The sequence below is a fragment of the Ranitomeya imitator genome, chromosome 3 (genome assembly GCF_032444005.1).
Source record: "Ranitomeya imitator isolate aRanImi1 chromosome 3, aRanImi1.pri, whole genome shotgun sequence".
Taxonomy (NCBI): domain Eukaryota; kingdom Metazoa; phylum Chordata; class Amphibia; order Anura; family Dendrobatidae; genus Ranitomeya; species Ranitomeya imitator.
Window position 1 is genome coordinate 836,134,443 of NC_091284.1, and position 12,880 is coordinate 836,147,322.

General features: G+C 41.5%; 1 protein-coding gene across 1 annotated transcript in view; it reads left to right on the forward strand.

The window, feature by feature from the left end:
• Positions 1-12,385: 12,385 nt before the first annotated feature.
• LOC138671391 (gastrula zinc finger protein XlCGF57.1-like) overlaps positions 12,386-12,880 on the forward strand; it is a 28,596-nt gene continuing 28,101 nt past the window's right edge. The window contains exon 1 of the mRNA XM_069759530.1: positions 12,386-12,510. The gene's annotated coding sequence lies outside the window, so the exon portion shown is untranslated. The remainder of the gene's footprint in view (positions 12,511-12,880) is intronic.

Here is a 12,880-nt window from a genome sequence, read left to right on the forward strand (position 1 = left end):
CTGACTGCTGTGCTTGCCAACAAGGGTTTTACCACCAAGTATTAAGTCTTGTTTGCCAGAGGGATCAAATACTTATTTCTCACTGCAAAATGCAAACAAAATTTATAAAATGTGATTTTCTGGATTTTATTTTTGATATTCTAGCTCTCAATGTTAAAATTAACCGACCCTTAGAATTATAGACTGTGCATGTCTTTGTCAGTGGGAAAACGTACAAAATCAGCAAGGGATCAAATACTTATTTCCCCACTGTATGTATTATCCATTTATTATCTATCTATTACTTATTATCTATCATTGTGGAGACACAGCATTGTATCTTAATTAACCAGACGTCTATTTTCAGCAAGCCAAGAACAATAGACTGTTATCTATGTGTTGACTTTTGAATGCACCTGTTTATTTCTGGTTCATCAAGAAAACAGACTTTTTGCTTGTGTAAGCCTGGAATATTGACTTGTTGACAATTTGTTGTGACACATTGTGCTCTCATCCTGAATTACTACTAAGGATGAAGCAATACCAGCAAGCAAAAAAGAAAAGGGCACAAAGCAACAAGTGACAGCAAAAAGTACAGCCAAGAAGCAACGAAGAGTGGTGGTGGTGGGAGACTCACTACTGAGAGGCACAGAAGCAGCCATCTGCAGACCGGACATAACTGCAAGAGAAGTATGCTGCCTTCCAGGTGCGATGATCAAGGATGTGACCGATAGGATACCAAAGCTCTTCAGCTCCAAGGACGTCCACCCATTTCTTCTGATACATGTTGGCACCAATGACACGGCAAGGAAGGACCTACCGACAATCTGCAAAGACTTTGAAGAGTTGGGGAAGAAAGTAAAGGAACTGGATGCACAGGCAGTTTTTTCTTCTATCCTTCCAGTAGACGGGCATGGCACCAGGAGATGGAACAGGATCCTTGATGCAAACAACTGGCTAAGACGATGGTGCAGACAACAAGGATTTGGATTCCTGGACCACGGTGTGAATTACTTGTACGATGGACTCCTCGCCAGAGACGGACTACACCTCAACAAACCTGGGAAACACACATTCGCCAGAAGACTCGCTACACTCATCAGGAGGGCGTTAAACTAGAAGAAGAGGGGACGGGAAGAAAAACATTAGACTTGAACAAAGACGACCCAGGAAAACATACTCAGAAGGGAGGTAAGAACATTTCTAAAACAATCCACAGCGAGGAGATTGTAACAAAACAAAATCCTCTAAACTGCATGCTCGCAAACGCCAGAAGCCTGACAAACAAGATGGAAGAACTAGAAGCAGAAATATCTACAGGTAACTTTGACATAGTGGGAATAACCGAGACATGGTTAGATGAAAGCTATGACTGGGCAGTTAACTTACAGGGTTACAGTCTGTTTAGAAAGGATCGTAAAAATCGGAGAGGAGGAGGGGTTTGTCTCTATGTAAAGTCTTGTCTAAAGTCCACTTTAAGGGAGGATATTAGCGAAGGAAATGAGGATGTCGAGTCCATATGGGTCGAAATTCATGGAGGGAAAAATGGTAACAAAATTCTCATTGGGGTCTGTTACAAGCCCCCAAATATAACAGAAACCATGGAAAGTCTACTTCTAAAGCAGATAGATGAAGCTGCAACCCATAATGAGGTCCTGGTTATGGGGGACTTTAACTACCCGGATATTAACTGGGAAACAGAAACCTGTGAAACCCATAAAGGCAACAGGTTTCTGCTAATAACCAAGAAAAATTATCTTTCACAATTGGTGCAGAATCCAACCAGAGGAGCAGCACTTTTAGACCTAATACTATCTAATAGACCTGACAGAATAACAAATCTGCAGGTGGTCGGGCATCTAGGAAATAGCGACCACAATATTGTGCAGTTTCACCTGTCTTTCACTAGGGGGACTTGTCAGGGAGTCACAAAAACATTGAACTTTAGGAAGGCAAAGTTTGACCAGCTTAGAGATGCCCTTAATCTGGTAGACTGGGACAATATCCTCAGAAATAAGAATACAGATAATAAATGGAAAATGTTTAAGGACATCCTAAATAGGCAGTGTAAGCGGTTTATACCTTGTGGGAATAAAAGGACTAGAAATAGGAAAAACCCAATGTGGCTAAACAAAGAAGTAAGACAGGCAATTAACAGTAAAAAGAAAGCATTTGCACTACTAAAGCAGGATGGCACCATTGAAGCTCTAAAAAACTATAGGGAGAAAAATACTTTATCTAAAAAACTAATTAAAGCTGCCAAAAAGGAAACAGAGAAGCACATTGCTAAGGAGAGTAAAACTAATCCCAAACTGTTCTTCAACTATATCAATAGTAAAAGAATAAAAACTGAAAATGTAGGCCCCTTAAAAAATAGTGAGGAAAGAATGGTTGTAGATGACGAGGAAAAAGCTAACATATTAAACACCTTCTTCTCCACGGTATTCACGGTGGAAAATGAAATGCTAGGTGAAATCCCAAGAAACAATGAAAACCCTATATTAAGGGTCACCAATCTAACCCAAGAAGAGGTGCGAAACCGGCTAAATAAGATTAAAATAGATAAATCTCCGGGTCCGGATGGCATACACCCACGAGTACTAAGAGAACTAAGTAATGTAATAGATAAACCATTATTTCTTATTTTTAGGGACTCTATAGCGACAGGATCTGTTCCGCAGGACTGGCGCATAGCAAATGTGGTGCCAATATTCAAAAAGGGCTCAAAGTGAACCTGGAAATTATAGGCCAGTAAGTCTAACCTCTATTGTTGGTAAAATATTTGAAGGGTTTCTGAGGGATGTTATTCTGGATTATCTCAATGAGAATAACTGTTTAACTCCATATCAGCATGGGTTTATGAGAAATCGCTCCTGTCAAACCAATCTAATCAGTTTTTATGAAGAGGTAACCTATAGACTGGACCACGGTGAGTCATTGGACGTGGTATATCTCGATTTTTCCAAAGCGTTTGATACCGTGCCGCACAAGAGGTTGGTACACAAAATGAGAATGCTTGGTCTGGGGGAAAATGTGTGTAAATGGGTTAGTAACTGGCTTAGTGATAGAAAGCAGAGGGTGGTTATAAATGGTATAGTCTCTAACTGGGTCGCTGTGACCAGTGGGGTACCGCAGGGGTCGGTATTGGGACCTGTTCTCTTCAACATATTCATTAATGATCTGGTAGAAGGTTTACACAGTAAAATATCGATATTTAAAAAACAGACTGTCTGCGCTGAAAAACCCGTCAGAGGACCAAGGTGCTCAAACTACCTCATACCGCAAGTAAAGTAAAAGAATATATATAGCTACCTGAGGGAACAGTCAGAAGGGACAGGAATCCTGCAGAGTAGCCCTCTCGGAACATCCAAATAACGCGAAAAAGATGAAATGCCGGATTATCCGGTCAGCAGCACTTATTTTGAGGTCTTGATTTCTTCCAATCCTTTAACCGGGAACGGATGAAATAAAATATAGTCCGCAAGTAGTCCTGTAGCGATCCGGATCGCAGGCACTGCCCCGGCCGGTGGCAGCGCACGTCTGCGTGCAGAGAAGTGTGTCCACGTTGCTGGACAGAGCCGTTAGGTCATACTGCTCTAGCAGGACCTAGTGTGACGTCACAGTCACGTGAGTAATCACGTGACCGGCTATGGAAAGAGCTTAGGACCAATTCCAACGCGTTTCGGAGAAAAACGTTCTCCTTCTTCAGGGATGGTCCTCTCCAGGTATTACGCTCTTATATAGCAGACCGTGGACACACACCCCCATTTATGAGTTAAAAGCAAATAACTCAATTTCGCTATTCAGACCTCTCGGGATTAGAGTATCCAGTTTAAAGATCATCTCCGTCTCTTCCCTGGACATTTTCTTGATAAAATCCCCCCCTCTCCAACATCTTTGTACCACTTTAAGACCAGTAAAGGTGGTTCCACATGTTAACCCTTTATGTTGTGTCAGGAAGTGTTTGGAGAGAGGATGCCCCACAAATTTATTCTTTATATTTCTAACATGTTCGTTGATCCTTGTATGGAGAGCTCTTTTGGTCCTACCTATATATACTTTATCACAAGGGCATGTGATTGCGTATATAACCCCCTTAGTGTGACAAGAAATGAAGTTATTAATTTTCCAACTGATGGTCCCCTTCTCAAATAAATGTTGTTTCCTGCTTCCCAATAATTTACATGGTTTACATTTTAGGCAAGGATAAAAACCTTGCGGTGTCTTTCCAAATAGATGTTTTGTTGGGAGAAGGTTACGGGGGACTGTGGGAGCTATCTTACTACCTAGATTAAGGGCTTTTTTATATATGAACCATGGACGTTCTGGGAGTTTCTCTCCAATAATCTTGTCCTCTCTCAGGATGTCCCAGTGTCTATTTACAATTTTCTTGAACAAATGGGTGTTTGCATTATATCTAGTTATAATAGGCACTTGATCTAACCATTCTTTCTTGTTGTTTTTTTCTTTTGTTAGCAAGAGGTTTGATCTTGGTAGTTTTTCTACCTGATTAATAGCAAGGGACAAAGAATTGTGGGAATAACCTTTCTTACTGAATTTCTCAATCAAAGTTTGGGATTCCTGCATGAAGTCCTGCTCACGAGAACAGTTTCTACGTGCCCTGATCATCTGACTTTTGGGCACGTTCAATAGCCAGTTCGGAAGATGGCAGCTATCCAAAGCAATATAGTTATTGCCATCTGTCGGTTTGTGGAATGTCCTGGTATGAATAATACCCTCCGCGATAAAAATGTTGAGATCTAAAAAGTTAATAGAAGTGGAACTGGTGGTTCCCGTAAAGTTTAAAAAATATGAATTTTTATTTAAATTATTAATAAAATCAAACAAGGATTCGGGACCACCAGACCAAATAAAAACAATGTCGTCAATAAATCTTTGCCAAAGTACCAGATTCGCACCCCAATGGGAGTCCCCATAGATAGTATCAGACTCCCATTTACCCACATAGAGATTTGCATAACTAGGTGCGAATCTGGTACCCATCGCAGTACCCCACTGCTGGGTGTAGTAGTGCGCATTGTATTTAAAATAATTGTGAGATAAAATGAAGCGCATACAGTCTAAAATAAATTGAATTTGACTCTTGGGTAATAGGCCTTGTTTGTTTAAAAAGAATTCTGCCGCTTCACAGCCTTTGTCATGCTGTATAATAGTATATAGGGAAGTAATATCCAACGTACCCATAATGAAATGATCCTTCCATTCTATATTCTCTAATTTTTTTAGAATATGTGTACTGTCTTTTAGATGTGAAGGAAGTTCAGGGACCAGTTTTTGGAGATGACAATCTATATATTTTGATAGGTTTGTTGTTAGACAATCTACACCGGAAATAATGGGTCTACCGGGGGGATTGACTGGGTCTTTATGAATTTTTGGGAGGTAATAAAACTGGGCTATCTTAGGGTGACGGATATTTATAAAATCAAACTCTTTCTTTGTAATGATCCCTTGATCATAACCTTTCTTGATTAGACCCTTCATTTCCTGGATATATATGTCAGATGGATCTTCAGATAGAAGACTATAGGTTTGTTGGTCCCCTAATAGTCTTAGACACTCTTTTGTGTAATCCTCCGTATTCAGTATAACAATACCTCCCCCTTTATCGGCTGGTCTAATAGTTATAGATTTGTTGGCTTGAATTTGTTTTATAGCCTGTTGGTCCGCATGTGTTAGGTTGTTCCTAAATCTTGTACACCGTTTATCGGGAATTTTTCTAATATCCCGTATAACATTTTTTTGGAAGGCCTCAAAGGATTCTGAGTACTCTTGAATGGGATTAAAATTGGATTTAACCCTAAGAGTAGTATGTATAAAGGGATCCGTTTGTGAGTGGGGGTCATTCGTTGTAGCGACCTTATTTTTTATAAAATATTTTTTAACAGCCAGTTGTTTCATGAATAATTTTATGCCAATAAAGGCCTGAAACTTATCAAATTTGACACTTGGAGCATATCTAAGACCTTTATTAAGTATAGAAACTTCCTTTGTGTCTAGTTTATGGCTGCTTAGATTAAATATTTTCTGTTGATGTTCTTCCTCCTTATCTAGTTCCTTTTTGTTGTCATTTTGTTTCCTCTTTTTTTGGGCAAGTTTCCCGCCCCTGCAGCCCCTTTTTCTGGTTTTTTTGGGCCTACCTGAAAAAAAGGATGATGTTTATATTTGTTCTTTTGTACTAGTTGGGAACTAAGATTATTTGAACCACTGGATCTAACCGTTTTCTTTGAAGGTTTTTTAGGGAGTTTATTGGAACTTTGCAGAGTAGGAGAGTTATCGTCACTCATCATATCATGCGAAGCCCCTCTACTGGTTGATGGAGGATCTAGACCCTTATCGAGAACCTGGAATCTACTTTGGAAAGCATGCGAAGATATGGGGGTATACACTGAAACCTCATGAGCAGAGGGCCACGATTTTTCTGAAATTACACTCGCTTCCAGTTCCTTTGAAATACTTAGATGATCCAAGCAGTCCTCATCTATAGGGTGTATAGAGAACTGTTCCTCTATTGCCATACTATTAGTTGTTTCATCTATGGTTATAAATTGATTTGTATTCATGTGGTTGTGTGTGCCATTTCCTCCCATTTCATTTGGGTAATCAGTATTCACGTCATGGGGGGATGATCCACGTGGAGGTGGTACTGCCCAGTCTGGTACCCTATCTCTCCCAAATTTGGATTGTTTTTTGTCCAATATTTCTTTTTCTTTTGCAAGAATTCTTATCCTAATATTTTTTGATAGTCTTATAATGTCTGGGTGTGTTTCGAACGGTTTAATCTCCTCAAATAATTTAGAGATATTCTTTTTTAATCCTGCCATATGTTGTTTTCTTTTAGCAATTATAAAAGAGACAGTTTTAACCGAAAATTCCTTAAACATGGCCTCCCATTCTTTAACCGTATCCGGATCCCCTATATCTCCTGAAATAGGTTTATATACTGTGAGACCTTTAGGTATACAGTTAAAAGACAAATATCGTTCTAATGTAGCAATCTCCCAGAGATCCCTCATTTCTTTAATTAAATAGTGTTCAAGATCTTTTAAAGTTTCTATTGCCAATGTGGCGTCTTCATTATTAGAATTATTTATTGGATCCACCTGGGTTTGATTAAAAAACTTTTGAATGGTAAGAATCCTTTTGTTTCTATCCGAAACAAGGTTTGTTGTGAGCGCTACAGGTTTTGTTTTTTAGTATTGAAAAATATCGATATTTGCAGATGATACAAAACTATGTAAAGCAGTTAATACAAGAGAAGATAGTATTCTGCTACAGATGGATCTGGATAAGTTGGAAACTTGGGCTGAAAGGTGGCAGATGAGGTTTAACAATGATAAATGTAAGGTTATACACATGGGAAGAAGGAATCAATATCACCATTACACACTGAACGGGAAACCACTGGGTAAATCTGACAGGGAGAAGGACTTGGGGATCCTAGTTAATGATAAACTTACCTGGAGCAGCCAGTGCCAGGCAGCAGCTGCCAAGGCAAACAGGATCATGGGGTGCATTAAAAGAGGTCTGGATACACATGATGAGAGCATTATACTGCCTCTGTACAAATCCCTAGTTAGACCGCACATGGAGTACTGTGTCCAGTTTTGGGCACCGGTGCTCAGGAAGGATATAATGGAACTAGAGAGAGTACAAAGGAGGGCAACAAAATTAATAAAGGGGATGGGAGAACTACAATACACAGATAGATTAGCGAAATTAGGATTATTTAGTCTAGAAAAAAGACGCCTGAGGGGCGATCTAATAACCATGTATAAGTATATAAGGGGACAATACAAATATCTCGCTGAGGATCTGTTTATACCAAGGAAGGTGACGGGCACAAGGGGGCATTCTTTGCGTCTGGAGGAGAGAAGGTTTTTCCACCAACATAGAAGAGGATTCTTTACTGTTAGGGCAGTGAGAATCTGGAATTGCTTGCCTGAGGAGGTGGTGATGGCGAACTCAGTCGAGGGGTTCAAGAGAGGCCTGGATGTCTTCCTGGAGCAGAACAATATTGTATCATACAATTATTAGGTTCTGTAGAAGGACGTAGATCTGGGGATTTATTATGATGGAATATAGGCTGAACTGGATGGACAAATGTCTTTTTTCGGCCTTACTAACTATGTTACTATGTTACTATGTTACTAGTGTTTGCTTGACATGTTGATTACATATTGTCCAGGCCAACCAGTTTGACTTGTAAAACGGAGGAGGAAAAACTATACAAGTAGATTGTATAATCAATCAATGTGAGTAGGTCTCATCACCATTCTTCCCCTTTACCTGTGAATACTGAATAAAGGACATAAAAAGTCATAAAGTCATAAAAAGAGGTTATATGCCCCTGTATGAGAGAGACAGAGATTCAGCCAAGACATACAAAACAGTCAAAGAATCAGAGACAGGACATCATGGCTCCGTCACAAGGGACACAGATTTGTCATTCTGTAAGATGCCAGCTTAGGGGACCTCAACCCCGGCTGGAAGAATACAGATCTGCTCCATTGACCATTGCTGAACCATGGATATGTTTGGAGAAAGCCAGGATTGGGACCCGCCAGTGGCCTGGGTCCATGGAGATGTTCGGAGAAACCAGGTTGTGACCCTCTAGTCAACTGGCCTTGTACCTCAATGGACTGTCATCTTCCTAAGCTTGTCGTTACCTACTCTGTGAGCGTGCCACAGGTGGGGTAATCGGCCCTGGAAGCTCTGAAATCACAGCTGCTCTTATCCCGTCGAGTCCGCAAAAGTGTAAGATTCTGTAATGTGCACAATCTTGTGTACTGTGCTGGGACTGCTCTACATGATATTTGCCTGTTTTGTCATTCAATAAAGCATTGCCACATGTTTTATCCTCACCCTGTGCTCTCTGAGTAGCATTACACCCACGGTGAGAGGAGAGCGGGCATTCGTTGGGATGATCCCTGGTCAATGCGATTTTGACTAGTGGACAGGGGCGCCCACCGACACCTCGTGTCTTCACAATCATGTATCTATATATTATCTGTCTATTCTCTAGATATCTATTATATCCCTTATCCAGGGCCGGCTCCAGGTTTTCGTGGGCCCCAGGCGAAAGAGTCTCAGTGGGCCCCTTTAACACATATCACAATTAATACTCCATATATTTAGAAAAGTATATAATTGTTAACAAGGTAATTACAACATTAATAAGCACAAAGGGGAAACAATAAATTATATACTTTTCTAAATATATGGAGTGTGTATCATATCTTTAGGTTTATAGTATTTAGCGGATACACATCAGTATGATTACATACCACAATTAATGATGCGCAGATATGGCAGAGAAATATAGATACAGTACAATGCCAATTCACTCCTGACATTCCATTAGTGATATCTATTGTAAATTCTACAATAGGTCATAAACCAGACAGTATAGTCCTCCATACAGTATTATGTGCACCACATAGTCCTCCATACAGTATTATGTGCACCACATAGTCCTCCATACAGTATTATGGGCGCAACATAGTCCTTCATACAGTATTATGGGCACCATATAGTCCTCCATACAGTATTATGGGCACCACATAGTCCTCCATACAGTATTATGGGCACCACATAGTCCTCCATACAGTATTATGGGCAACCACATAGTCCTCCATACAGTATTATAGGCACCACATAGTCCTCCATACAGTATTAGGGGCAACCACATAGTCCTCCATACAGTATTATGGGTACCATATAGTCCTCCATACAGTATTAAGGGCCCCACATAGTCCTCCATACAGTATTATGTGCACCACATAGTCCTCCATACAGTATTATGGGCGCAACATAGTCCTCCATACAGTATTCTGGGCACCACATAGTTCTCCATACAGTATTATGGGCAACCACATAGTCCTCCATACAGTATTATGGGCAACCACATAGTCCTCCATACAGTATTATGGGCAACCACATAGTCCTCCATACAGTATTATGGGCAACCACATAGTCCTCCATACATTATTATGGGCACCACATAGTCCTCCCTACAATATAATAGGCACCACATAGTGTTCCATACATTATTATGGGCACCACATAGTCCTCCATACAGAATGAGCCCCATATAATGAACCACATATGTTGCTCATACAGTATTATGGGCACCATACATTGCTCCATACAGAATAATGGGCCCTATATAATGCCTCATACAGAATAATGGGCCCTATATAATGCCTCATACAGAATAATGGGCCCCATATAATGCTCCATACAGTATGAACCACATGTATTTCTCCATAAAGACCAATGAGCCCCATATATTGCTCCATACATAATGGGTCCCATATAATCTCCATACAGTACATGATGGGCTCCATATCATGCTCCAGTATATGATGGGCCACATATATTGCTCTATATATAATTGGCCACATCTAATGATTCATACAGTATAATGAACCCCATATATTGCTCCATACAGTAAAATGAGACCCATACAGTAAAATGAGACCCATACAGAATAATGGGCCCCATATAATGCTTCATACAGAATAGTCACCATATAATGATGGTCCGGCCATCTTCAGGGGGTGGGGGTAGATGGAGATAGTGAATGGGCGACACACACACAAACATAAAATGACTTTGATTAGTGAACGTGATAGGCCGCTCTGAACAAATGTGTTTTGAGCGAGCGCCTAAAACTATGCAAATTGTGGATGGTCCTAATTTCTTGGGGTAGAGCATTCCAGAGGATTGGTGCAGCACGGGAGAAGTCTTGGAGTCGGGAGTTGGAGGTACGGATTAGTGCAGAGGTTAGTCCAAAGTCATTTGCAGAGCGCAGCGGTCGGTTAGGCCGATAGACAGAAATGAGGGAGGAGATGTAAGGGGGGCCGCACTGTGGAGAGCTTTGTGGGTGAGAATATATAATAAAGAACATATATAATGCTCCATGTATAATGGGCCCCATATTTGATGCACCAATGTATGATGGGCCCCATATATGATGCTCCACTGTATAATGGGTCCTATATATGATTCTCCAGGGTATCATGGGCCCCAAATATGATTGTCCAGTGTATGATGGGCCTCATAAGATGCTGCAAACATCAAAAGCAAAATACATGAAATACTGAACTCTCGTCGCTGGCCGCTGCTGTGCTCCAGACTCCTCACCGTTGATATCTTCCGGCTCTCTGCACTGACTGTTCAGGGAAATGGCACACAGACGTGACTGGAATTGAGCAAATTTGATCGGGTCCCTGCTTATTCGGCAAGCTAGAGCTCTTGCCAAAAAAAGCTGCAGAGAGAACCCTGATACATGGAGCGCCGGCTGATCAGCTGTCCAGTGCTGCAGCTGCATGTATCACGGCTGTGTCACGGTCACAGCACATGCATGGAGAGCTCAACACACATACCATCCATGCATGTGCTGTAACAGTGACACAGGCAGCTGCGGCACTGGACAGCTCATCAGCCGGGTCGCTCTATGTATCAGGGTTCCCTCTGTAGGTTATTCAGTAAGAGCTGTAGCTTGCCGAATAAGCAGGGACCCTATCAAATTCGCTCAACTCTAGATGTGACAACATCGCACTCTCTGCCTGAACGTCACATTCAGAAGATGCGGAAGATGCCGCATAAGTGCTGGGGTCCTGAGTAAGCAGGGGTGCAATTCATGGGCACCGGCACTGGCACAGACACCGGGCCCCCATAGTGTGCCAGTGTCCCCAACGGCAAGTCAGCCCCTCAACCCCCGCCTGCTCAGGGCCCCGGCACTTGCCCGGGTGCGTTGAGTGCTGAAGTCGGCCCTGCCCTTATTTTAGGTCAACTACATAGAGAGGTAAACAAGAAGGAAAAGAGCTGCCTATCTGTGGAGCTCAAACTTCCTGTATTTGGAATGCATGGCACTTCCTGTCTGTGGAATACAAACTTCCTGTATTTGGAATGCATGGCACTTCCTGTCAGTGGAACAAAAACTTTCTGTATTTGGAATGCATGGCACTTCCTGTCTGTGGAATACAAACTTCCTGTATTTGGAATGCATGGCACTTCCTGTCTGTGGAACACAAACTTCCTGTATTTGGAATGCATGGCACTTCCTGTCAGTGGAACAAAAATTTTCTGTATTTGGAATGCATGGCACTTCCTATCAGTGGAACACAAACTTCCTGCATTTGGAATGCATGGCACTTCCTGTGTGTGGAACACAAACTTCCTGTATTTGGAATGCATGGCACTTCCTGTCAGTGGAACACAAACTTCCTGTATTTGGAATGCATGGCACTTCCTGTCTGTGGAACACAAACTTCCTGTATTTGGAATGCATGGCACTTCCTGTCAGTGGAACACAAACTTCCTGTATTTGGAATGCATGGCACTTCCTGTCTGTGGAACACAAACTTCCTGTATTTGGAATGCATGGCACTTCCTGTCAGTGGAACACATGGCAGCTTCTTGTTAGAAGCACATCAGGTGATCGTCCTGGGATACTTTGACTGGAAATCATTTCTCAGAGGTAGCAGAGCCCTCTATTTGCAGGTGAGTGTGGTGCCTCCCTGTTTGGAGGTAATTAGATTAGACTGTTCTCTGTTTTAGGCTGCGGTCACACTATCAGTATTTGTTCAGTATTTACATCAGTATTTGTAAGCCAAAACCAGGAGTGGAACAATTAGAGGAAAAGTATAATAGAAACATCTGCACCACTTCTACGTTTATCACCCACTCCTGGTTTTGGCTACAAATACTGATGTAAAATACTGACCAAATACTGATAGTGTGACGGCAGCCTAAGGATGAGGACAGTCCTCACCCTGATTGTGCCCTCATGCTGTAACTGTATCTATCTATATATATAATTATCTACGGGTCTGTTTGTCTGTAACTGAAATCCCGCATCACTGATTGGTCG